A 27,679-nucleotide genomic window follows, 5' to 3' on the forward strand; every position below is an offset into this window, starting at 1 on the left:
CACAAGTTCAGTTCTTGCTTGTACTCTCGCCTTCCTTTCTGTTAGGCTGGAAACACATCTATGCGAGTAAAATCGGTCCGACTGGGCTGAAAAAAACTCGGCTGATTTTAGTTCACGTTAGGTCCGAGTGCAATGCAAGTGCGATGCTTTTTCTGAATAAATTAATGATTTTACTAGCGTGTGTAATGCGTGTGTAATGCGTGTGTAATGCGTATTTTTTACTATGTCATCTGCCATTCAGCTCTGCTACATGGCCGCTAACAGCAGACACAGACAGCCATGTAGCAGAGCTGAATGGCAGATTACAGCAGACACAGACAGAGTCGCACGATCAGAATGAACTCGGGTTAACTTCACCCGACTTCATTGTCATGCTGCGGCTCTGTCTGTGTCGCATCCTGATTAGTGGTCACCCGTGAAGGACTCACCGGTGACCGTTAAAATCCTGAGTAACTCAATTGAGCAGCCCTCTCTCATATACTCACCGATCCCCGATCTCTGGCGCGACGCTGCACAGCATTCACACTGCTCCGGCGGCTTTTACTATTTTGAAAAAGCCGGCCGCTCATTAAACAATCTCGTATTCCCTGCTTTCCCCGCCCACAGGCGCCTATGATTGGTTGCAGTGAGACACGCCCCCACGCTGAGTGACAGGTGTCTCACTGCACCCAATCACAGCAGCCGGTGGGTGTGTCTATACTGTGCAGTGAAATAAATAATTAAATAATTTAAAAAACCGGCGTGCGGTCCCCCCCAATTTTAATACCAGCCAGATAAAGCCATACGGCTGAAGGCTGGTATTCTCAGGATGGGGAGCTCCACGTTATGGGGAGCCCCCAGCCTAACAATATCAGTCAGCAGCCGCACAGAATTGCCGCATACATTAGATGCAACAGTTCTGGGACTGTACCCGGCTCTTCCTGATTTGCCCTGGTCCGTTGGCAAATCGGGATAATAAGGAGTTAATGGCAGCCCATAGCTGCCACTAAATCCTAGATTAATCATGTCAGGCGTCTATGAGACACCTTCCATGATTAATCTTTAAGTTACAGTAAATAAACACACACACCTGAAAAAATCATTTATTAGAAATAAAAAACACTAACAAATTCCCTGGTTCACCAATTTAATAAGCCCCAAAAAGCCCTTCATGTCCGGCATAATCCACGGACCTCCAGCATCGCATCCAGCTCTGCTGCATGAAGGTGACCGGAGCTGCAGAAGACACCGCCGCTCCTTTCAGCTCCACGCAGCAACTGAAGACAGCTGCGCGATCAGCTGAGCTGTCACTGAGGTTACTCGCGGCCACCGCTGGATCCAGTGGTGGCCGCGGGTAACCTCAGTGACAGCTCAGCTGATCGCGCTACTCTCCTCAGTTGCTGCGTGGAGCTGACAGGAGCGGCGGTGTCTTCTGCAGCTCCGGTCACCTCCATGTAGCAGAGCTGGAAGCGACGCTGGACCATCCTGGATTACGCCGGACATGGAGGGCTTTTTCGGGCTTATAAAATTGGTGAACCAGGGAATTTGTTAGTGTTTTTTATTTCTAATAAATTATTTTTTCAGGTGTGTGTGTTTATTTACTGTAACTTACAGATTAATCATGGAGGGTATCTCGTGGAGACGCCTGACATGATTAATCTAGGATTTAGTGGCAGCTATGGGCTGCCATTAACTCCTTATTACCCCGATTTGCCAACGCACCAGGGCAAATCGGGAAGAGCCGGGTACAGTCCCAGACCTGTCGCATCTAATGTATGCGGCAATTCTGGGCGGCTGCTGACTGATATTGTTAGGCTGGGGGGCTCCCGATAACGTGGAGCTCCCCATCCTGAGAATACCAGCCTTCAGCCGTATGGCTTTATCTGACTTGTATTAAAATTGGGGGGACCGCACGCCATTTTTTAAATTATTTATTTATTTATTTTACTGCACAGCATAGACACGCCCACCGGCTGCTGTGATTGGTTGCAGTGAGACAGCTGTCACTCAGCGTGGGGGCGTGTCTCACTGCAACCAATCATAGGCGCCGGTGGGCGGGTAAAGCAGGGAATACGAGATTGTTTAATGAGCGGCGGGCTTTTTCAAAAGAGGAGAAGCCGCCGGAGCAGTGTGAACGCCGTGCAGAGCCGCGCCGGTGATCGGTGAGTATGAGAGAGGGGGGGAGAGGGATAGACCGACATGGACAGAGAGTGAGGGACAGAGATAGTGACCGACAGAGAGAGAATAGAGACCGAGAGGGAGAGACCGACTGACAGAGAATAGTGATTGACAGACATTGTGAGACATCACTCGTTTCCAGTGTTTTAGGAAACATGCGAGAAATGTATTTAGAAAATCGGATGACGCTAGGATGGTGTGAGTGCCGTCCCGTGACATCCGATTTTTTACACGCTCCCATAGACTTGCATTGGAGATACTCGCAGTAGAAACTCGCAAAAAAGCAGCATGCTGCGATTTTTTTCTCAGTCCGATTTGGACTGAGAAAAAAATCGCAGATGAGAGCTGAATCATTCACTAACATGTGTCCGATTCCAATGCGAGATTTTCTCGCATTGCTCTACTGCGAGAAACTCGCAAGTGAGAAACCGCCCTTACGATTCGTCTTTGCAGAGCATCTCGCACACATTATCAAGTTTGTCTAGCTTGCATTACATAAAGAGAATGAAGCTTTAGTGCAGGTTTACATTCACTGAAGATCTGTGGTTAGTTTCCCAAGATTTCTGGAATTACCTCCCTCTTGACATCCTTTCAAACGTATGTGTAAGGCTGCTTTCACACTATGTTTTTTTAACATGCGTCCTGAACGTTTAATTAATGCAAAAATGGATCCAGTGCAAATGCGGTTTTATTTCAATGCATTTGCAATGGACTCGCGGCAACATGCGTCAACATGCGTTTGCGTGCGTTATAGTGAGGATCCAGCGACTTGCAGTTTTTTAACTTTTTTCAAAAACGCTACTTGTAGCGTTTTTGAGCTGTGTCCAAATACTGCAAATTGCTGGATCCTGATTAAACAGCACACAAACGCATGTGAACGCTGGCATGCTGATAGACAGGATCCTGTTTGGCCAGAAACCAACCTGGCGTGATAACAGTCTCTCTCACAGTCAGTCAGTCTCTCTCTCTCTCTCTCTTTCCCCTCTCTATTCTCTCCTCTCTCCTCTCCCTCTCTCCTCTCCTCTCTCTCTCCACTCTTCTCTCTCTCCTCTCTTCTCTCTCTCATCTCTTTGCCTCTCTCCTCTCCCCTCCTCTCTCATCTCCCTCTCTCCTCTCACTCTCTTCTTCCACTCTCTCTCTCTCTTTTCTCTCTTCTCTCTGCTCTCTCTCCTCTTGCTCTCCTCTCTTCTCTCTGCTCTCTTCTCTGTCCTCTCTTCTCCTCTCTGCTCTCTCCTATCTCCTCTATTCTCCTCTCTTCTCTCTCCTCTCTTCTCCTCTCTCCTTTCTTCTCTCTCCTCTCTCTCCTCTCCTCTCTCTCCTCTCTTCTCGTCTCTCCTCTCCTCTCTTCTCTTTCCTCTGTTCTCCTCCTCTCCTCTCATTTATTTTCCTCTCTTCTCTCTCTCTCTCTCCTCTCTTTTCCTCTCTGCTCTCTCCTCTCTGCTCTGCTCTCTCCTCCTCTCTCCTCTCTTCTCTCTCCTCCTCTCTCCTCTCTTCTCTCTTCTCCTCTCCCTCCTCTCTTCTCTCTTCTCCTCTCTTCTCCTCACTCCTCCTCTCCTTTCTTCTCTCTTCTCTCTCTTCTCCTCCTCCCCTCTCTTTTCCTCTCTTTTCCTCTCTCCTTTCTCTTTTGCCCCCAGCTGCGACTGAAATTCCAGTCTGTCACGTTCAGTTCCTCTCACTCTCGATCACATGACTCCAATGCCCGCCCATGAACTTCAAGTGACAGGATCCAGTAAAATAACACATGCGTTTTTCTTTGCAAAAACAGGATCCGCTTTTGCAGCAAAAAACCCTTCATGAGGCATGTTAAAAAAACGTAGTGTGAAAGCAGCCTGGGTGTACCTGTGGTGCCCTGGACAAGCCAGGTCGTCACAGGTACTACACCAACACACCCCACACCCCGGCTAGGCACACCTAGGTCAAACACAAATCCGTGTTGCCTTCCTCCAGGGGCTGATGTCCACACCAGGGGGTGGGCCAGGCGGTTGGCCCCGCCCACCGAGGAGTTCACAGTCCTGGAGGCGGGAAAAGTAGGCAGATCAGTTTTGAAGTTAGAGAAGTGAAGTGGTAGAGGAGCAGCCTGACGGTGTCCGGGTGTGTGGCCCGGGCACATACAGCAAGGTTGGCAGACGATGGTGACCGTCTGCAGGAGAGGCTGATTGGAGTGAACCGTAAGGACCGGGGACGGGCGGTGGCCCGCCGGTACCGGATCAGGGAGTGAAGAAAAGCCAGCACCATTCGGCAGGGCCTACGGACCCCGACCAGGCTAGGAGTCGCCGTAAAAACTGGTCAAATCCGTTAGCGAAGGGAACCTCCGGGGTCACAACTTCACCACAACCGTGGGTGGCGTCACGGACAATATCCCCAAACCACACACCAACCCCCCTTTCACTCACGGGCGAGGAACGCCGCTCGAGTCCCCGGGATCCGGCCCACCGCACGAGCCACCACCGAGCAGCAGCAGCCGGACCCGAGCAGTGGGTGAGCTCAGCATCCCCTCCTCCGCCCGCGACAACTTGGCATCACGAACAGGATCTTACCGCTCTGTCGTCTGGTAGAGGTGCGCCTTGTGACCGCCGGAGGTGTCCGGCTGAAAATTTGGAGAAGCCGCCATTTTGGTTGCGAAAAGTCCCCGCTCGAGCGTCTTCCCGAGTAGTGGAGGCGCGAAAGCTGAAACCCCGCCCCGATAGAGGAGGAGCCGGGAAAAGACTAAGGGGGACAGAAACAAGATGTCTGCGCCCGACGGAGCCGCTGGAGGAGTGGTGGTTGCAGCCGCATGTGACTAGCGCTGCAGCGTGCAGGGACGCCAGGACTCTGCTGAAACACGTTCCTGGATCCAGAAGCAAGATGTGCCAGGAGCTCCCGGCCCAAGTCCACTTCATGCTGGCGAAGTGGACGTCGGAGATGAAGGGCCTGGCCGCAACCGTTCGGGCATCCGAAGTGGAGGTGGTCTCAGAGGAGCGGGGTAAGCGACCCACGCCCCTGTGTCCCCGAGGGATCGGTCGATACGGCCGAGGGGCCCGGCCTGCTGCCGTCCACCACGCTACCTCTCTCACTGCCCGTGCCCGCGGCCGACACCCCGACCAACCCGTTACCCCTGCCACCGGTAGCGGAGCCCGCAGCGTCTGTGGGAGAGGGCCCAGACTTGCGCCCCCGGGCCCTACCTTTACCACCGCCCTGGCACCCGTCCCAGCTTTCAGCCCAGCCGCGACGGAGAGGACGACGGCCCTGGCAGCCCTCCCAGCCGCAACGGAGGCGACCCTCGCCCAGAAGCCAGCACCGCGAGTCCCGCTGACCGCTCCCAGACACCCGGCCTCGGCTGAGGCATGGCGGGGATGCAGCTGCCAGGAGGCAGAGCAGGCCATGTCACAGCGGGGTCCCTCATTACCGAAGGTAGCGGTCGTAGCCGGCACAGGGGGACTCCGGCTGGGCCCATCCCCCACCCTGCCTGAACCGGAGCAAGCAGAAAGTGCTCCGCATCGGGAGCGGCAGCAAAGGCAGCTGTGCCGCGGGATTGCTGATTAAGAAAGAAAAGTTAGAGCATGGTAGCGGTTCCCAGTTACCTTGCTGTCGGTCCCCATTGGGACTCTGCTGACGTTCCAGATGGCCCTCAAGGCTAAGGAGTCCGGTTGGAGGAGCAGTCGTACCCGCATAATCGGCAGCTGAAAATGGAGTCCTGTGGGACGGTGTCACCCCTGCGTGAGGGTGGCGTTGGGGGCTCGTGCTGTTCGATGGTGGACTGTGGGAAAGCTGCAGGAGGAAGCTGTACCGGAGCCAGGTGTTGTGGATGGCCCCTGGGACCCAGCTGACAGTCCCCGTTGGGACCCTACGGCAAGTCTCCGTCGGGACCCTACAGTTTTGTTTGTGGTAGCCCGTTGGCTATGAAGCACTGTTGTCCCCGTAGAGACTGTCTGCAACCGTTGCGTAAGGAACTGCTTACGGACAAGCCCGAGAACTTGCAGGGCAACCACAAACTTAGTGGAATGTAAATAAAAATGTGTTGGCTTGATACCGTTACCGCCTCCGGAGAGGCTGATTTGGGAGGATGGGCCTTGAGGAAAGGGATGGCCCAAGCCCGCCACTACCGTAACCGGTGGCGATCCTCCGGTGGTTCAGGGGTCCCCATGGACACGGGTCCCCTGAAAGAGACAGAACCCGCTCGGTCAACTTGGTGCTGGACTGGGGGCAAGGGGTGCTGCCCGCATCTTAGGGGCAGCATCAGGGCCAGGTTGTTTGGGTGGGAGAAGAGCGGAAGCCGTACCGTTGAAAAATGTTTGTGATGTTTTTACATGTCTTTTACCGTTTTCTACTCTTTTGCAGTTGACAAAAATAAAACCGGTGATGGACGGGCAGCCCGCGGATGGTCTGCAGTTTACTAAGGGGGAATGTGGCGCCCTGGACAAGCCAGATCGTCACATGTACTACACCAACACACCCCACACCCCGGCTAGGCACACCTAGGTTAAACACAAATCCTTGTTGCCTTCCTCCAGGGGCTGATGTCCACACCAGGGGGTGGGCCAGGCGGTTGGCCCCACCCACCGAGGAGTTCCCAGTTCTGGAGGCGGGAAAAGTAGGCAGATCAGTTTTGGAGTTAGAGAAGTGAAGTGGTAGAGGAGCAGCCTGAAGGTGTCCGGGTGTGTGGCCCGGGCACATACAGCAAGGTTGGCAGACGGTGGTGACCATCTGCAGGAGAGGCCGATTGGAGTGAACCGTAAGGACCGTGGATGGGCGGTGGCCCGCCGGTACCGTATCGGGGAGTGAAGAAAAGCCAGCACCATTTTGCAGGGCCTACGGACCCCGACCAGGCTAGGAGTCACCGTAAAACTGGTCAAATCCGTTAGCGAAGGGAACCTCCGGGGTTTCCCAGCAGTCAAGACCCGATTGAAGTCAACAGCTCACACCGTAAAGGGAAACACAGTCACCGCCAAGGCTACAGTTCCCAGGGCCAGAGCCTGCGGGGAAAAGGGGCTCCTTCAGCATCCATCCAAGCTGGGGAGCGGGTTACCGGTGGGAAGCCATTGGAACCGTAAACACAACACAGGTGCAGGGAAAGGCAGTCACCATCAACCTACCGGGAGGAGAACAACCGCAGCCGTCTGTGGGACCTGTCCATCCAGCCGTTTGTTTGACCAGAGACTCCGTGTAAATTACTGGCTGAGTGAGTACCACCGTGCCGTGCGGCACAGCGCTGCCCCCGCGACGCTGCACCTCACCAGGCCCCGTAACCCGCCTGTCATCCCTAACCCTCACTCGGGCCCGGGACAACCAACCCCCCCTACCCACGGAGGGGAGAACCAACATCCGAGCTGCTCCCTGTCATCGCTCCCGGGATCCCCGTCCAGAGCAGCGGTGGTGTCACAACTTCACCACAACCGTGGGTGGCGTCACGGACAATATCCCCAAACCACACACCAATCCCCTTTCACTCACGGGCGAGAAACGCCGCTCGAGTCCCCGGGATCCGGCCCACCGCTTGAGCCACCACCGAGCAGCAGCAGCCGGACCCGAGCAGTGGGTGAGTGCAGCGTCCCCTCCTCTGCCCGCGACATACCAAGAAGATTTGATGCTGTTTTGAAGGCAAAACGCGGTCATGGTAAATATTAATTTGATTTAGATTTGTCTTTTGTTCACTTTGCATTTTGTTAACGTACAAACAAACTAAAAACACTTCTGTTATTGAAAGCATTCTTACTGTGCATCATTTGAAACCAGTTTGAATTTGTCCTGTTAGAGTTTGTTTAAGTTATGGAGGAATGATATGTAATTGCCTTTTTGTCATGCCTCAGAATTGATCTAGCTGCCTCCTGTGCTTTGGTTCATTTCACTCTCCATTGAACCATAGTCACGTTTGGTTGCTGTCTGGGTCCTGAACTATTAGTCTCTGTTCTTCCCACATTTGGTATTCATTGCCTTTCTGCCAACAAGTGTTTCCTATTATGTAATTTGGTTTGCCTAATCACCTAATGGGTGCAACTATTTATAGCCTCCACGGGCTTCCTAAAGTGGTTCCAATGTGGAAATACAGCCTGTTGTTTTTTGTGTTTCTCCTGGTTTATAATTTACCTTTGATTTACCTAATTTTACTCTGCAGCTTCCCCCAGTTTGTTAAGGAGCTATGTGGAGCCCTTAATAATCAATTATGGAGCTATTATTCCGAGTGGTTATCTGAGTTATCCCGTTAGGCCTAAGCCACACGGCATGAAAATTGGTGCAAGTGGAGTGAGATAAAAAACAGCATTGCACTCGGACCAATATTAGCCTATGTGTCAGCACCCATGAGCGATTATCTTCTCAACCCTAATCGGACCGAGAAAACAATCGCAGCATGCTGCGACTGTAATACGATCCAGGTTTCTCTCTCACCCATTCAAGTCTATGTGGTGAGAGAAAAATCGCACTGCACTCGCGGTACACCGGTGTACCGCGAGTGCAGGGCGAGAATAGCAATAGCCTGCTACGGAGGAGAGAGAGAGATAAATCCCTCCCTCCCCTCCTCCGTGCTGGCCTGCCCCTCCGCAGCATCGGCCCGCCCATCCTCAGTGCCAGCCCGCCCCCCACAGCTGAGGTCCGCTCGCACGATTGGACCTCAGTAGCAGGGAGACTCGCATGACAGTTGGCTCTGCTGTACTGCCAGCGTAAGCCAAGTGTCATGCGAGGAGATCGCAGTAATCCCCATGTGACCCCGCCCTTAGGGTTGTTTCAATCTGCGCAGGGACCTTTAGGGACTTTGTAGCTGGGACTTCTAGTCCAGTGTTCCCCAACTCCAGTCCTCAAGGCCCACCAGCAGTGCATGTTTTCAGGGTTTCCTTAGCATTGCACAAGTGTTGTAATCATCACCTGCACAGGTTATTAAATAATCAACTGTGCAATTGTTGTGGGCAGAGGGATAGACCGTGGCAAGGTGGGAGGGCTGCTCGAGATGCTCGGATCCGGGGCCGTTGCGGTGGCTCAAGGGGAAGCCGGATCCGGGCCCGAGCACCCATCTGTCGCCCGCAAGTGAAAAAGGGGGATATATATATATAGGGGAGGTTTGTCAGTGATGCCACCCGTGGTGTGCGGTGATTGTTGGTGACACCGCTGCTGCCGCTGGAGGTGATGCCCAGGACCGATGGAGTGGGGCAGCTGGATGTTATCCCCTCCACGGGTAGGGGAGGTGTTGTCCCGGGGCCCCAATACAGGTGGGATGGTGCTACGGAGCGTAATTTGCAGGGTTGGTCCGGGTGGTGTTGGTGTACTCACAGTTCTAAAATAACTTGACACAGAGTCCAGATAGTAAACCAAACTGCCGGCAACCAGTAGCCTACCGTAGGGGTGTGCTCGGGTCCCACACCCTGGTACGGCAGAACAGGGGCCCTTCCTCCTGCACTCTATGTTTAAGTCCTTGGTCTAAACTACTACGCTTGAAACGGATGAAGTCCACTCCCGGTGTGTTTGTCTGTGGGAGCTTTGGCCCACGAGAACTGACCCATGGGATCTTAGCAGGCAATTGCGGAGCCCTATCCCCCTCGTTAGGCTTCCATCTTGCTCTATCTGGGCCTCCTGTGGGACGAAACTTGAAATCTTGTCCCCGGCTGGTCAATTGGTGAGGTTTTTGAAACCGTTCCTCGCCCTAGGGTCCAGGTCCCCTGTCTGTGCTCGGCCTCCAGACCGGATATCCGCTGTCGGTACCGGAGGGCTATTACCCTGCCCCGGGCCACTTAAGGTTTCTCCGTCACCTGTGGCCCTGTCTACTGACTGCCACCTAGTCACTTGTCCAATCCTCTGGTAGTCCAGGAGCTCCAACTCCTGGCTACCCTGTTCACCGGCTCCTCAACTCCAACCGTCACTTTCCACTGTAACTCTCCGACTGACTCTCTCTCACTGACTGAAACTCGCCCCTCCTATAACACCTCAGAACCCCTAGGTGGGAGTTGCCATCCGCTTGGCCCCGCCCACTGGTGTGTCCCTGTTGTCATGGTGGGTGACTAGGGTTTGCTGGCTGTCGTTATAATGGGGGTTGTGATGGTGACTCAAGGAGGAGGGAATCCTACACCTAGAAGAGTGGTGCAGTCATCTGTGACACCCTGATTTTGTCAGGGCGTCACACAATACTAAGGAAACCGTGAAAAAATGCACTGTTTGTGGTCCTTGAGGACTGGAGTTGGGGGAACACTGCTCTAGTCTATACAAGATCAGGGTGGTTCAGGTGTAGCAGGTTTAAGTAAAACCTTATTTTACATTACCTACCACGTTTGCACTAACACTTTTTAAGGGTATTTTTCTTTAGTGTCATATTACATACACATTTTTATCATGTTTTTCCAAGTCATACAGGGAAACCTATTGGAAAAAAAATCTGAAAAAAACCTTCATATGTAAAGTATTAAGAACAAACAAAACAGTGCCACAGACTCCCAAAACACCATTAAAATGGCATAAAACCAAATCATTTTCCTATGTAGAGTGTTAAGATTTGAATATAGTTTTGTAAGCAATATTTGTGCAGCATTTTGACCCCAAAAATTAACATTCATCACTCAGCATAAAAAATTTAGTATTTTTCACAAAAATGTTGTTGCTCATAGACATTAGAGTGGAGTTTAGGCTACTTTACACGCTGCGATATCGGTCCCGATATCGCAAGCGTGGGTACCCGCCCCCATCTGTTGTGCGACACGGGCAAATCGCTGCCCGTGCCGCACAACATCGCTCAGACCCGTCACACATACTTACCTGCCCGGCGACGTCGCTGTGACCCTTTCTAAGGGGGCGGTCCGTGCGGCGTCACAGCGACGTCACTGAGCGGCCGCCCAATAGAAGCGGAGGGGCGGAGATGAGTGGCCGGAACATCCCGCCCACCTGCTTCCTTCCTCATAGCGGCCGGGAGGCAGGTAAGGAGAGGTTCCTCGTTCCTGCGGTGTCACACATAGCGATGTGTGCTGCCGCAGGAGCGACGAACTACATCGTTACTGCTGCAGTAACGATAATCGAGAATGGACCCCCATGTCACCGATGAGCGATTTTGCACGTTTTTGCAACGATGCAAAATCGCTCATCAGTGTCACACGCAGCAACATCGCTAATGCGGCCGGATGTGCGTCACAAATTCCGTGACCCCAACGACTCCGCATTAGCGATGTCGCAGCGTGTAAAGCCCCCTTTTGCCAAACCTGTAGAGTTTGACAGGATTGAGACACTCTCCTGGAGCCTTCCAACGGGGGAGAAAATGGGATGGGATGGGAGAAAAGAAGTATTGGGCAAATTGAATTATAATTTGTCATCCTACTTTTTGCAGGAGAGAGGTCATACATACCCCATTGAAAACACATGTCCCGAACCAAGTTTGTAAATGGAATGGGGGTTCAGGAGGATCAGAGTTTGGTTGAATGAAAGTGAATTGAATATTAATACTGAACATTTATCTGTATTCTTTTCCAGTTCTATTTTTTCCCTCATACTAAAAATCATGACGTGTTCTCTTTTTTTTCTAGAAGTCCAGACTACTATTTGTCATGTGCTCAGTTTTTATCAGGAAGGCTGAAGCTTCAATGCACATTGTAACCATATCATAAATCATATTGACACATTGGGCAATTCGTTTGTATTGCTCAATACCAGTATTCCAAAGACAAGGTATCATCAGAAACCCATATGATCCTTGTGGTGGAGGGGGTGGGGAGGAATGTCACCGGACCTGTTTTGATTCATGAATTTTTGTAAAGATCAAGAGATGACATGTTTACCAACAATGTCTGTTTTGTGTACTAACAAATTTGTTTTTGCTCAGCACATACGGTAGTAGTCCTTGAAGCATTGTGTATAATATTAATTACTTTGTGTTAGTTTAGATGTTCCCATAAAAAAAATGCTGCATAGGCAGAAAGTAGCAGGTACAGGTGAAACCTATATTGTGTGCACAATTATTAGACACGTGAGTATTTTGATGTGATCACGATTTTATGTAGATTTTCCAATTCCAAGCTTTATAAACGTCAATACTTAAGGCCCCGTTACACGCAACGACATCGCTAACGAGATGTCGTTGGGGTCACGGAATTCGTGATGCACATCCAGCCTCGTTAGCGACGTCATTGCGTGTGACACCTACGAACGACCGCTAAGGATCAAAAATACTCACCTTATCGTTGATCGTTGACATGTCGTTCTAATCCCAAATATCGTTGATGGTGCTGGATGCAGGTTGTTCGTCGTTCCTGAGGCAGCACACATCGCTACGTGTGACTACCCGGGAACGACGAACAACACCTTACCTGCGTCCTTCGGCAATGAGGTGGGCGTCATTTTCTTTTAGCTGCTCTCCGCCCCTCCGCTTCTATTGGACGGCTGTCGTGTGACATCGCTATGACACCACACGAACCGCCCCCTTAGAATGGAGGCGGTTCGCCGGCCACAACGATGTCGCTAGGCAGGTAAGTTCGTGTGACGGGGACTAACGATATTGTACGCCACGGGCAGCGATTTGCCGTGACGCACAAACGACGGGGGCGAGTGCTTTCATGAGCGACATCGCAAGCAGATCAGGTGATGTGTATTTGTGTAATGTTGGAGGGTCGAGCCTGAGGATACAACACTCTTTATAAAGATGTGCAGAATTATTAAGCAGCATAGGTGAATTGGACCAAAAAAGAGATTTAACTGACTCTGGAAAGTCAAAAATTGTTAGACGTCCTACACAGGGATGAAGCTTTCCTGACATTGCTAAGATATTAGGGCTAAATCACAGAACCATCAAAAGTTTTGTTGCAACTGGTCAGCAGAGTTGTAAAAAACATGTTGAGAAATAAAAGATGCCCATTAACAGCCAAAAATGTGAAAATTATCAGAGATAAAGTGACATGGAAACCATTATCCTCCAGTGCTGTCATCTTCCAGAACTGTAACCTACCTGGAGGGCCTAGACGTACAAGGAGTTCAGTGCTCAGGCAAATGGCCAAGGTAAGGAAGACTGAAACCCGACCACCATCGAAAAAGACACAGAAGGGGAAACGTCAAACCTGGGCCAAGAAATATCTAAAGACAGATTGTTGAAAGATTTTATAGCCTAGTGAGATGAATGACTCTTCATGGACCTGATGAATTTGCCCGCTGCTGATCAGTAACAAGCACAGACTTCCACTTCGACTCTGATGCCAGATGTGTGTAGGTTGGGTACTGCTATGGGTTGGTATTAAAGATAAGCTAGTTGGTGCTTTTCCGGTTGAAAATGGATTTGAAATATACTCCCAAACCTACTGCCAGTTTTTAATAGACTCTTTCTTCAAGCAGCAGTAGAGGATACAATCTGCCTCTTTTGAGGAAACCATATTTATGCAGGACAATTATCCATTGAATACATTGAAGTCTCAACTGCTTGGCTGCCAGTAAAGGCCTTAAAGGTGAAAGAATACTGACATGGCTCTTTTCTCACCTGACCTGAACCCTATCGAGAACTTATGGGCCCTTCTTAAGCAGAAGATTTAGTGTCAGGGGGGCTGTGATTGGTGCTACCCAAAAAGTTGATCAACAGATTAAGAAACTGACAGCCTCCATGGATGGAGCTTATGACTGCTACTGAAAATAAGGGCGGCTATATTGGTCACTCATATAGTTTTTTTTTATGTATATTAGTATATTTTGAGCTTTATGGCCATTATTATCACGTTTTTCATGTAGGTAGATACATAATAATTTACCTTCTAAAATAATCAGGTTTATTAACCTTTTGGACTGACAGCGCTATAGTTGTTCAATAATAAAATTAATAATCCAAAATACAAATTGCCTTATTGTGCACACAGTGTATTTCCATAATTTCCGTAAACTTGCTTAGCGTAATGCGGGCGTCACACGAGACGAGCTATTGTGCGATGCATCGTCGGGGTCGCGGTTTTCGTGACGCACATCCGGCATCGTTTGCGACGTCGTTTCGTGTGACACCTCGGAACGACGCTGAATCTGTCACAAATCGTGAGTCGTGTACACGTCGCTTATTTTTTAAAAATCGTTTATTTTTCATGGCGCCGGTTGTTCATCGTACCCGGGGCAGCACACATCGCTCTGTGTGACACCCCGGGAACGATGAACACAGCTTAGCTGCGTCCCGCGGCACCCGCCGGCTATGTGGAAGGAAGGAGGTGGGCGAGATGTTTACATCCTGCTCATCTACGCCCCTCCGCTTCTATTGGCCGGTGGCTGTGTGACGTTGCTGTGACGCCGAACGTCCCTCCCCCTTCAGCAGGTAAGTACATGTGACGGTGGTTTAACGACTTTGTGCAACACGGGCAGCGATTTACCCGTGACGCACAAACGACGAGGGCGGGTACGATCGCTCGTGCAATCGCACGATAGATCGTACCGTGTGACGCCCGCATAAGAGCCAACTCTGCATTCAGACTCCATGGATGAGCAGCTGAGGGCCTCTTTACATGGTTGGACCCGATGGTGTGGAGGTAAGTACTTAGGTAAATTATTTTAAATACCCCATACACATTAAGGTTGGCCAAACCAGACACTTTTAATGAAACTGGCTGACCATCTAATGTGTACGGGGCTATCCCAACAAATGATCTGAGGGGAGGGGGTGACGTATCTTTATTTTTTCTCCTGAAAGATACTATAAGCAACTGGTAAACTTATCTGTCAGCTGCTTACTCTGCTCTCACCATAGGGAACATAGGGAACACATGAAGGTTTCTCCATGCGTTTCTGTGTATACAGTAGTCAGTAATGGCGTAACTAGAGTTTGATGGGCCCCAGTGCAAAGTTTGGACCTGGGCCCCCCTCAGCACCCAGGTGTCCCATGATCTAAAATCCCTTTTTCTATCAGCACCCAGCTTTCCTATGTTCTGATATCCATCTTGTCTTCGGCACCCAGCTTCTTCATGCTCTGCTATACATCATTCCCTCAGCACCCAGCTTTCCCATAACAGAGCATGGGAAAGCTGGGTGCTGAGAGACGTATAGCAGAGCATGGGAAAGTTGGGAGCTGAGGGAAAGAGCCTTTTTCCCTCGGCACAAAACTTTCCCATCCCATGCTTTTATCTTTGCTCCCCTCATATATAGTTCTACAAATACTATAATGGCCCCCACATAGCCTTCCATATAGTATAAAGGGTCCCACATAACCCTTCATATATTAGAATGCACTCCCATAGTCCTCCATGTATTATAATACATTTTCCATAGTCTTCTATGTATTATAATACATTTTCCATAGTCTTCCATGTATAAAGTAGCCCTCATAGCCCTACAATTATTATAATGCAACTCCCATAGTCCTCCATGGATTATAATTCATCCCATAGTTCTCCAAATATTATAATGCACCTCATTGTACTCCATATATTATACTGCACCACATAGTCCTCCATATATTATAATGCATCCCCATAGTACTTCATTTTTTTTAATGCACCCCCATAGTCCATAACACGCTATGAAGAAAAAGACATGGATTGCACACCCCAAAAAATACAATGATCTAAAGCCGCTAGGCAAAAAATTAAATAGAACATGAGGTTCTTTTGTTACCATTCTGATCAGATTGTATTAAGCCCACTGCCACGTCATGGCAAACCTCTTGAGTGGGTTCCTATACTAAACCTTTTAGTGTGGCACTGTGCACTAACCACTGCCACAGCGACATAGCGCCAGCAGGGCAGGCGACCTGGTGCCTCACAGCGCCCATGCTGCAAGGCGAAGCCCCCAAGGCTCCAGGCTGCGCCGCCCCACCGACACGACTCCACCACAACAGCGGCCACCACACAGCACCAGCACACAGTGAGAGGAGCTGCGCACTCGCTTTAGATCATTGTGTTTTTTGGGATGTGCGATCCATGTCTTTTTCTTCATAGTGTGTTATACAACATTCTATCCCCCTCTTTATTTTGCTTGGATCTGCACTCCCCCCATTTGGCACAGGTGATTTTAATCAGCAGGAGACAGCAAGAGGGGTCAGCCCTTTTTTGCTCCCAGTTCACATATGGGAGCCAGTGGGAGGTGAGTGCATAGCTCCTCTCACTGTGTGCTGGTGCTGTGTGGTGGCCGCTGTTGTGGTGGTGTCGTGTCGGTGGGTTGGCGCAGCCTGGAGCCTTGGGGGCTTCGCCTTGCAGCATGGGCGCTGTGAGGCACCTGGTCGCCTGCCCTGCTGGCGCTTTGTCGCTGCAGTGGTGGTTAGTGCACAGTGCCGCACTAAAAGGTTTAGTATAGGGACCCACTCAAGAGGTTTGCCGTGACGTGGCAGTGGGCTTAATACAATCTGATCAGAATGGTAACAAAAGAACCTTATGTTCTATTTAATTTTTTGCCTAGTGGCTTTAGATTATTGTATTTTTTGGGATGTGCGATCCATGTCTTTTTCTTCATAGTGTGTTACTCCCATAGTCCATGTACAGTTAGGTCCAGAAATATTTGGACAGTGACACAAGTTTTGTTATTTTAGCTGTTTACAAAAACATGTTCAGAAATACAATTATATATATAATATGGGCTGAAAGTGCACACTCCCAGCTGCAATATGAGAGTTTTCACATCCAAATCGGAGAAAGGGTTTAGGAATCATAGCTCTGTAATGCATAGCCTCCTCTTTTTCAAGGGACCAAAAGTAATTGGACAAGGGACTCTAAGGGCTGCAATTATCTCTGAAGGCGTCTCCCTTGTTAACCTGTAATCAATGAAGTAGTTAAAAGGTCTGGGGTTGGTTACAGGTGTGTGGTTTTGCATTTGGAAGCTGTTGCTGTGACCAGACAACATGCGGTCTAAGGAACTCTCAATTGAGGTAAAGCAGAACATCCTGAGGCTGAAAAAAAAGAAAAAATCCATCAGAGAGATAGCAGACATGCTTGGAGTAGCAAAATCAACAGTCGGGTACATTCTGAGAAAAAAGGAATTGACTGGTGAGCTTGGGAACTCAAAAAGGCCTGGGCGTCCACGGATGACAACAGTGGTGGATGATCGCCGCACACTTTCTTTGGTGAAGAAGAACCCATTCACAACATCAACTGAAGTCCAGAACACTCTCAGTGAAGTAGGTGTATCTGTCTCTAAGTCAACAGTAAAGAGAAGACTCCATGAAAGTAAATACAAAGGGTTCACATCTAGATGCAAACCATTCATCAATTCCAAAAATAGACAGGCCAGAGTTAAATTTGCTGAAAAACACCTCATGAAGCCAGCTCAGTTCTGGAAAAGTATTCTATGGACAGATGAGACAAAGATCAACCTGTACCAGAATGATGGGAAGAAAAAAGTTTGGAGAAGAAAGGGAACGGCACATGATCCAAGGCACACCACATCCTCTGTAAAACATGGTGGAGGCAACGTGATGGCATGGGCATGCATGGCTTTCAATGGCACTGGGTTACTTGTGTTTATTGATGACATAACAGCAGACAAGAGTAGCCGGATGAATTCTGAAGTGTACCGGGATATACTTTCAGCCCAGATTCAGCCAAATGCCGCAAAGTTGATCGGACGGCGCTTCATAGTACAGATGGACAATGACCCCAAGCATACAGCCAAAGCTACCCAGGAGTTCATGAGTGCAAAAAAGTGGAACATTCTGCAATGGCCAAGTCAATCACCAGATCTTAACCCAATTGAGCATGCATTTCACTTGCTCAAATCCAGACTTAAGACGGAAAGACCCACAAACAAGCAAGACCTGAAGGCTGCGGCTGTAAAGGCCTGGCAAAGCATTAAGAAGGAGGAAACCCAGCGTTTGGTGATGTCCATGGGTTCCAGACTTAAGGCAGTGATTGCCTCCAAAGGATTCGCAACAAAATATTGAAAATAAAAATATTTTGTTTGGGTTTGGTTTATTTGTCCAATTACTTTTGACCTCCTAAAATGTGGAGTGTTTGTAAAGAAATGTGTACAATTCCTACAATTTCTATCAGATATTTTTGTTCAAACCTTCAAATTAAACGTTACAATCTGCACTTGAATTCTGTTGTAGAGGTTTCATTTCAAATCCAATGTGGTGGCATGCAGAGCCCAACTCGCGAAAATTGTGTCACTGTCCAAATATTTCTGGACCTAACTGTATAAGGTAACCCCCATAGTCCTCCATATATTATAATGCAGTCCCCATAGTCCTATATGTATTATAATTCAGCCCCATAGATCTTCATATTGTATTATGCAGCCTCATAGTCCTTCATATATATTGCACCCCTATAGTCCATGTATAAGGTGTCCCTCATATTGTATTATGCAGTCCCATAGACCTCCATGTATAATGCAGCCTCATAGACCTCTATGTATAATGCAGCCCTGTAGACTTCTATGTATAATGCAGCTCCATAGACCTCCATATATCGTGCAGTCTCATAGGCCCCTGGTCACCGTTTACTCACTGATTTAAAAAAACAAACAAACAACAAGTCCACACCTCTCCTTGTTTCACCGCTGCTCCGTCCTCACCTCTCCCCTTCCCCCGCTGCTCTGATCAGAACGTTCTCCCAACCTTTCCTGTGTGCTCTGCAGTCTCAACACAGCAGTAACAAAGAAGTGACATCACCGTGCTCGGCTGCACTGTGATGTCGAGTGCAGGCACGGAGGAGAATGATGAAGCAAGGAGCAGAGCGTGCCTCTCGATGCTTCATCATTACTGTGTGCGATGACGGGCGAGAGGGGCCCTCTGCCACTGACACCGGGCCCCCCTGACTCATGGGCCATATAGCGGCCGCGTGGTCTACCACAGAACAGTGCAACTCCTTTCTAACAGAGAGAAGACGGCTGCTTATCTGCAGGGTGGGCGCCGGGCCCATAACAAATGAACAAAAGATTGGACTGTGACAAAACAAGCATGCCTGAACTCTCTGTGTTAACCCTTGCAGCATGCCGGCTTCAGCTTACATATCAATAACCTGTTGACAGATTCCACTTAAGTGCACTTGACACAGGACTTTCTGCAGGGTGATATGTGATATTTCCTCTAAATTCTGCAGTTTTTTGAAAATGCAGGTAAATCTTAATACAGTGGGAAAAAAAATATATAGTCAGCCACCAGTTGTGCAACTTCTCCCACTTAAAAAGATGAGAGAGGCCTGTAATTGACATCATAGGTAGACCACAACAATGAGAGACAAAATGAGAAAACAAATCCAGAAAATCAGCTTGTCTGATTTGGCAAGATTTTTTTTGCAAATTATGGTCTAAAATAAGTATTTGGTCAATAACAAAAGTTCACCTCAATATTTTGTTATATATCATTTGTTGGCAATGAAAAAGGTCAAACGTTTTCTGTAAGTTTTCATAAGGTTGGCACACACTGTTGGTGGTATGTTGGCCCATTCCTCCATGCAGATCTGCTCTGGAGCCGTGATGTTTTGGGCCTGTCATTGGACAACACGGACTTTCAACTCCCTCCAAAGGTTTTCTATGGGGTTGAGATCTGGAGACTGGCTAGGCCACTCCAGGACCTTCATATTCTTCTTACAGTCACTCTTTCATTGCCCTGGCGGTGTGCTTTAGATCATTATCATGCTGAAAGGCCGAGCCACATTTCATCTTCAATGCCCTTGCTGATGGAAAGAGGTTTGCTCTCATAATCTCACAATACATGGCCCCATTCATTCTTTCATGTACATGGATCAGTCGTCATGGTCCCTTTGCAGAGAAACAGCCTAAAAGCATGATGTTGCCACCCGCATGCTTCACAGTAGGTATGGTGTTCTTTAGATGCAACTAAGCATTCTGTCTCCCCCAAATACGACGAGTTGTGTTTCTACCAAACAGTTCTACTTTGGTTTCATCAGACAATTTGACATTCTCCCAATACTCTTTTGTATACTCCAAATGCTCTCTAGCAAACTTCAGACGGGCCTGGACATGTACTGGCTTAAGCGGGGGAATACATCTGGCACTGCCGGATCTGAGTCACTGGCGGCGTAGTGTATTACTGATAGTATCCTTTATTATGGTGGTCCCAGCTCTATGCAGGTCATTCACTAGGTATGGTTCTGGGATTTTTGCTCACCATTCCTGTGATCATTTTGACCCTACGGGGTGATATCTTGCATTGAGCCCCAGATTGAGGGAGATTATCAGTGGTCTTGTATTTCTTTCATTTTCTTATTATTGCTCCCACAGTTGATTTCATCACACCAAGCTGCTTGCCTATTGCAGATTCAAGTCTTCCCAGCCTGGTGCAGGGCTACAATTCTGTTTCTGGTGTCCTTCGACAGCTCTTTGGTCTTCACCATGATTGAGTTTGGAGTGTGACTGTTTGAGGTTGTGGACAGGTGTCTTTTATACTGATAACAAGTTCAAACAGGTGCCATTACTACAGGTAATGAGTGGAGGAGAGAGAAACCTCTTAAAGAAGAAGTTACAGGTCTATGAGAGCCAGAAATCTTACATGTTTTTAAATGACTAAATACTTATTTTCCACCATAATTTGCAAAAAAAAAAAAAAAAATCCTTGCCAAATCAAACAAGGTGATTTTCTGGATTTGTTTTCTCATTTTGTCTCTCATAGTTGTGGTCTACCTATGATATCAATTACAGACCTCTCTCATTTTTTTAAGTGGGAAAACTTATACAATTGGTGGTTGACTAAATACTTTTTCTCCCCACTGTATATATATATCACTGCAAGTCCATATATATATACAGTATGTACGGAAAGTATTCAGACCCCTTTACATTTTTCACTCTTTGTTTCATTGTAGCCATTTAGTAAATTCAAAAAAAATTATTTTTTTCTCATTAATGTACACTCTGCACCCCATCTTGACAGAACAAAACAGAATTGTAGAAATTTCTACATGTTTATTACACAAGAAAACTGAAATATCCCATGGTCATAAGTATTCAGACCCTTTGCTCAGTATTGAGTAGAAGCACCCTTTTGAGCTAGCACAGCCATGAGTCTTCTTAGGAAAGATGCAACAAATTTTTCACACCTGGATTTGGGGATCCTCTGCCATTCTTCCTTTCAGATCCTCTCCAGTTCTGTCAGGTTGGATGGTGAACGTTGTAGGACAGCCATTTTAAGGTCTCTTTAGAGATGCTCAATTGGGTCTAGGTCAGGGCACTGGTTGGGCCAGTCAAGAATGGTCACAGAGTTGTTCTGAAGCCACTCCTTTGTTATTTTAGCTGTATGCTTACAATCAATGTCTTGTTCGAAGGTGAAACTTCGGCCAAGTCTGAGGTCAAGAACACTCTGGAAGAGGTTTTCTTCCAGGATATCTCTGTACTTGGCCGCATTCAACTTTCCTTCAATTGCAACCAGTCGTCCTGTCCCTGCAGCTGAAAAACACCCCCATAGCATGATACTGCCACCACCATCTTTCACTGTTGGGATTGTATTGGGGAGGTGATGAGCAGTGCCTGGTTTTCTCCACACATACTGCTTAGAATTATCACCAAAAAGTTCTGGCTTTGTCTCATCAGACCAGAGAATCTTATTTCTCATAGCCTGGGAGTCCTTCATGTGTTTTTTGGAAACTCTATGTGGGCTTTCATATGTCTTGCCCTGAGGAGAGACTTCCATCTAGCCACTCTGCCAGAAAGGTCAGACTGGTGGAGGGCTGCAGTGATAGTTGACTTTTGCAACATTCTCCCATCTCCCTATTGCATCTCTGGAGCTCAGCCACAGTGATCTTGGGGTTATTGTTTACCTCTCTCACCAAGGCTCTTCTCCCACGATTGCTCAGTTTGGCTGGACGGTCAGGTCTAGGAAGACCTTTGGTGGTCCCAAACTTCTTCTTCTTTAAGGATTATGTAGGCCACTGTGCTCTTAGGAACATTGAGTACTGCAGAATTTTTTTTGTAACCTTGGCCAGATCTGTGCCTTGCCACAATTCTGTCTCTGAGCTCCTTGGGCAGTTCCTTTGACCTCATGATTCGTTTTTGGGTGTGCCTTTCCAAATAAAGTCCTATCAGTTTAGTTAAACACAACTGGACTCCAATAAAGGAGTAGATCCATCTCAAGGATGATCACAAGGAAATGGACAGCATGTGACTTAAATATGAGTGTCTGAGCAAAGGGTCTGAATACTTATGACCATGTGATAGCTCAGTGTTTCTTGTTTACAAAATTTACAAAAATGTGTACATTTCTGTTTTTTTCTGTCAAGCTGGGGTGCAGAGTGTACATTAATGAGAAAAAAGTGAACTCTTTCAGATTTACCAAATGGCTGCAAGGAATCAAAGAGTGAAAAATTTAAAGGGGTCTGAATACTTTCCATACCCACTACATATATATATATATATATATATATATATATATATATATATATATATATATATATATATAGTACATATATATACAGTATATATATATATACAGTACAGACCAAAACACACACACATACAGTATATATATATACAGTACAGACCAAAAGTTTGGACACACCTTCTCATTCAAAGAGCTTTCTTTATTTTCATGACTCTGAAAATTGTAGATTTACATTGTAGGCATCAAAACTATGAATTAACACATGTGGAATGAAATACTTAACAAAAAATTGTGAAACAACTGAAAATTTGTCTTATATTCTAGGTTCTTCAAAGTAGCCACCTTTTGCTTTGATTACTGCTTGGCACACTCTTGGCATTCTCTTGATGAGCTTCAAGAGGTAGTTACCGTAAATGGGTTTCACTTCACAGGTGTGCCCTGTCAGGTTTAATAAGTGGGATTTCTTGCCTTATAAATGGGGTTGGGACCATCAGTTGTGTTGGGCAGAAGTCTGGTGGATACACAGCTGATAGTCCTACTGAATAGACTGTTAGAATTTGTATTATGGCAAGAAAAAAGCAGCTAACTAAAGAAAAATGAGTGGCATCATTACTTTAAGAAATGAAGGTCAGTCAGTCCGAAAAATTGGGAAAACTTTGAAAGTGTTCCCAAGTGCAGTGGAAAAAAGCATCAAATGCTACAAAGAAACTGGCTCACATGAGGACCGCCCCAGGAAAGGAAGACCAAGAGTCACCTCTGCTGCGGAGGATAAGTTTATCTGAGTCACCAGCCTCAGAAATTGCAGGTTAACAGCAGCTCAGATTAGAGACCAGGTCAGTTCTAGCAGCAGACACATCTCTAGAACAACTGTTGAGGGGGCTTTACACGCAGCGACATCGCTAGCAATGTCGCTCGTGAAAGCACCCGTCCCCGCCGTTTGTGCATCACGTGCAAATCGCTGCCCGTGGCGCACAATATCGTTAGTCCCCGTCACATGGGTGCTTTCACCCCTGCGTTACCTGCCTAGCGACGTCGCTGTGACCGGCGAACCTCCTTCTTTCTAAGGGGGCGGTTTGTGCGGCGTCACAGCGACGTCACATGGCAGCCATCCAATAGAAGCGGAGGGACGGAGAGCAACCAAAGGAAAGTGACGCCCACCTCATTGCCGGAGGACGCAGGTAAGGTGTTGTTCATCGTTCCTGGGGTGTCACATGTAGCGATGTGTGCTGCCTCAGGAAAGATGAACAACCTGCATCCAGCACCATCAACGATATTTGGGATTAGAACGACGTGTCAACGATCAACGATAAGGTGAGTATTTGTGATCGTTAGCGGTCGTTCGTACATGTCACACGCAATGATGTCGCTAACGAGGCCGGATGTGCGTCACGAATTCCGTGACCCCAACGACATCTCGTTAGCGATGTTGTTGCGTGTAACGGGGCCTTTAAGAGGAGACTTTGTGCAGCAGGCCTTCATGGTAAAATAGCTGCTAGGAAACCACTGCTAAGGACAGGCAACAAGCAGAAGAAGCTTGTTTAGGCTAAAGAACACAAGGAATGGACATTAGACCTGTGGAAATCTGTGCTTTGGTCTGATGAGTCCAAATTTGAGATCTTTGGATCCAACCACCATGTCTTTGTGCGATGCAGAAAAGGTGAACAGATGGACTCTACATGCCTGGTTCCCACGTGCAGCATGGAGGAGGAGGTGGGATGGGGTGGGGGTGCTTTGCTGGTGACACTGTTGGGGAAAAATTGAAAGCAAATTGAACCAGCATGGCCACCACAGCATCTTGCAGCGGTTTGCGTTTAGTTGGACCATCATTTATTTTTCAACAGGACAATGACCCCAAACACACCTCCAGGCTGTGTAAGGGCTATTTGACTAAGAAGGAGAGTAATGGGGTGCTACGCCAGATGACCTGGCCTCCACAGTCACCAGACCTCAACCAAATGAGATGGTTTGAGGTGAGCTGGACCGCAGAGTGAAGGCAAAAGGGCCAACAAGTGCTAAGCATCTCTGGGAACTCCTTCAAGACTGTTGGTAAGACCATTTCCGGTGACTACCTCTTGAAGCTCATCAAGCGAATGCCAAGAGTGTGCAAAGCAGTAATCAAAGCAAAAGGTGGCTACTTTGAAGAACCTAGAATATAAGACATATTTTCAGTTGTTTCACACTTTTTATGTTAAGTATTTCACTCCACATGTGTTAATTCATAGTTTTGATGCCTTCAATGTGAATCTACAATTTTCAGAGTCATGAAAATAAAGAAAACTCTTTGAATGAGAAGGTGTGTCCAAACTTTTGGTCTGTACTGTATATATGCTATAAAGCACTAGTGGCTGCATACTAGATGGTAAGTTGCACCGAGCAGTGTGTGTACTACATCCTATGCATAGATTATGAATATAATCAATCTCTTAGATTCTGAAAATAAATTCTCAATATTGGGTGCATCAGACAATTGTCACAGACTTTAACATGCACTGCTCCTAGGCCTCCCTGCTCCATCTGACACGCAGTGAAATGTAATGTCACACTCGACTCCTCCGAGCTGTGTGCGTAGAGAGGTGGCGTCAACAATTATTTCCTGTGGCGAGACTATTTCCATAAAACTTTACAGCATTCTCATCTCATGCTGATGGCTGTAAAAAGGAAAATAAACATTAGTGGGAAGATTTACAATATATAATCCTGAGAAGAATCCAACAAGGACACAGCTAGTTTGTCTCCAGCCTGGCACATAGATAAGACACAGGTCTTATCTCGGAATACCAAGTCTTTCTTTACTGGAACCAGAATTAATTCCTGCACCAGATGATCAGTCATCTCTGTGGCTCCAAAACAAAAGTCTCCAGACAATGTAATGCCTGAGAATACCATGTTTTATTTTAAAAATAGTTGTTCAAGGACTTTGGAAGTATTCTTTTAGAAAGAGAAAGGTGTTGTCCGATTATCCAAAAGTCGACTTTTATAAACTCATTATAAAGTGAATTAATATGGTGGTACCTTTTCCAGTGTAAAGCAGCTACAAAGAACATCTTTTACTCTGAATTATACTTTCAACTCTTTGATTTGGGTGGTCATCGTGTAATGGATTATTGCAGATTCAAATCTCGGTTCAATGACAAGCTAAGATCTAAATCTGTGAATGCACCGCCAGTGGCACGATTTTACTGAAGATCATCATCAATGTTGCTGAAAGTAAAAACATTTAACTCTGTGACTGCCTCACAAAGTGTTCTTGACATAAATACAGTATCGGTCTGGCTCACCGGAATACTGGTTGATGCCCCTGTGGGCCACCGAGTCGGACATAGAGGGGGTCCGCTGGCTGGGGCATCGCTAGGGTCAAAGATTCAGGGATTTGGCCCCGAAGTTCTTGCCCGGAGACCCGGATCTCCTGCAACTGCTGCATTAAACTGTGTCAGCATCACTCTCCCACTGATACAGTATAATCCTGTGATATAGCATATCACTGCCAAAGACCACTACATGTATATATATATATATATATATATATATATATATATATATATCTGTGTGTGTGTGTATAGGATGCATGGGTGCTCCAGCTGTATATAGGAGGTAATGTGGGGACTCCTGCTATATATAGGTGGTATGTAGGGGGGCATGTTGTATATAGGAGGCAATGTTGGTAATCCTGCTGTATATTGTGTCTGTGGGGCCAGCTGCTGTATATAGGTGGTATTTGGGGTTCCTGCTGTTTATAGGAGGCTATGTGGGAGATCATACTGTATATAGGGACTATGTGGGGGCTCATGCTGTATATAGGAGGATGTGTGGGGGCTCACTGTAGAGTGATATGTCGCGGGCGGGGAGGGGACAATGCGCTCACCACGCTCGGGTCCGGCGCTGCTGCTCGGTGGCTCGAGCGGTGGGCCGGATCCGGGGACTCGAGCGGCGCTCCTCGCCCGTGAGTGAAAGGGGATGATTTGGGTTTTGGGGATGTAGTCCGTGACGCCACCCACGGTTTGTGGTGATAATGGGACACCACCGCTGCTCTGGACGGGGATCCCGGGAGTGATGACAGGGAGCAGCCGAGATGTTTCTCTCCCCTCCGTGGGTAGGGGGAATTTTGGTGGTCCCGGGGCCCGGTGATGTTGACTTAAAGGTTGATGACGGGGTTTGGCGAGGTGCAGGGTCGCGGGGGGCAGCGCGGTGCCAGACGGCACGGTGGTACTCACTCAGCCAGTAACGTACACGGAGTCTCTGGTAAAACAGACGGCTGGATGGACGGGTCTCACAGACGGCTGCGGTGATTACTCCTGGTAGGTTGGCGGTGACTGTCTCTCCCTGCACCTTTGTTGTTTTCGGCCCCGATGGCTTCCCACCGGTAGCGCGCTCCCCAGCGGTGTGTTTGCCAGAGGAGCCCCTTTTTGCCCGCAGGCACTGGCCCTGGGAACTCTAGCTGTGGCGGTAGCTGTATTTCCCTTCACGGTTGAGCGGTTGCCTTCAATCGGGTCTTTACTGCTGGGAAACCCCGGAGGTTCCCGTCGCTGACGGATTTGACCGGTTTAACGGTGACTCCAAGCCTGGTCGGGGTCCGTAGGCCCTGCCGGATGGTGCTGGCTTCTCTTCGCTCCCCGATCCGGTACCGGCGGGCCACCGCCCGTCCCCGGTCCTTACGGTTGTGCGTCAATTGGCCTCTCCTGCAGACGGTCACCACCGTCTGCCAACCTTGCTCTCAGGTGCCCGGGCCACGTACCCGGACACGGTCACTCTGCTCCAGCTCCTCAACTACTACCTCACTCCTTCACTTTCCCTCACCGAACTCCAACTCCCCCTTTTCCCGCCTCCAGGACTGTGAACTCCTCGGTGGGTGGAGCCAACCGCCTGGCTCCACCCCACCTGGTATGGACATCAGTCCCTGGAGGGAGGCAACAAGGATTTGTGTCTGACTTTGATGTTCCTAACCGGGGTGTGGGGTGTGTTGTTCTGTACCTGTGACGTCCTGGCTTGTCCAGGGCGCCACATTTACACAGTCTGAATGAAGAGTTTTCACTATAGACCGGACAATGCCCTTAACATTACTTCAGGATAGGGAATATTATTAAATAAAGAACCCTTGATGACAGACATACATTATTAATTTATGGTGGCATTTGGAAAACAATTAATGTAGAGGCCAGTTTGGCAACATTATTAATTCTCTAATATATTTTAGGGCTCGCTCACAGTGACGTATGATCTCTCATGTGAGAGACTTGGCTGCATTATGCAAGTGACTCTCCTCAAACTCTGCTGCGAACATGAGCCGAGAGATGTTCACTGTGCTCCGATTCTGTCACGGGTGTGACACTGTTGACAGACAACCCTGTGGTGTCCGGCTGC

The sequence above is a fragment of the Anomaloglossus baeobatrachus genome, chromosome 5, assembly GCF_048569485.1.
Source record: "Anomaloglossus baeobatrachus isolate aAnoBae1 chromosome 5, aAnoBae1.hap1, whole genome shotgun sequence".
Classification (NCBI taxonomy): Eukaryota; Metazoa; Chordata; class Amphibia; order Anura; family Aromobatidae; genus Anomaloglossus; species Anomaloglossus baeobatrachus.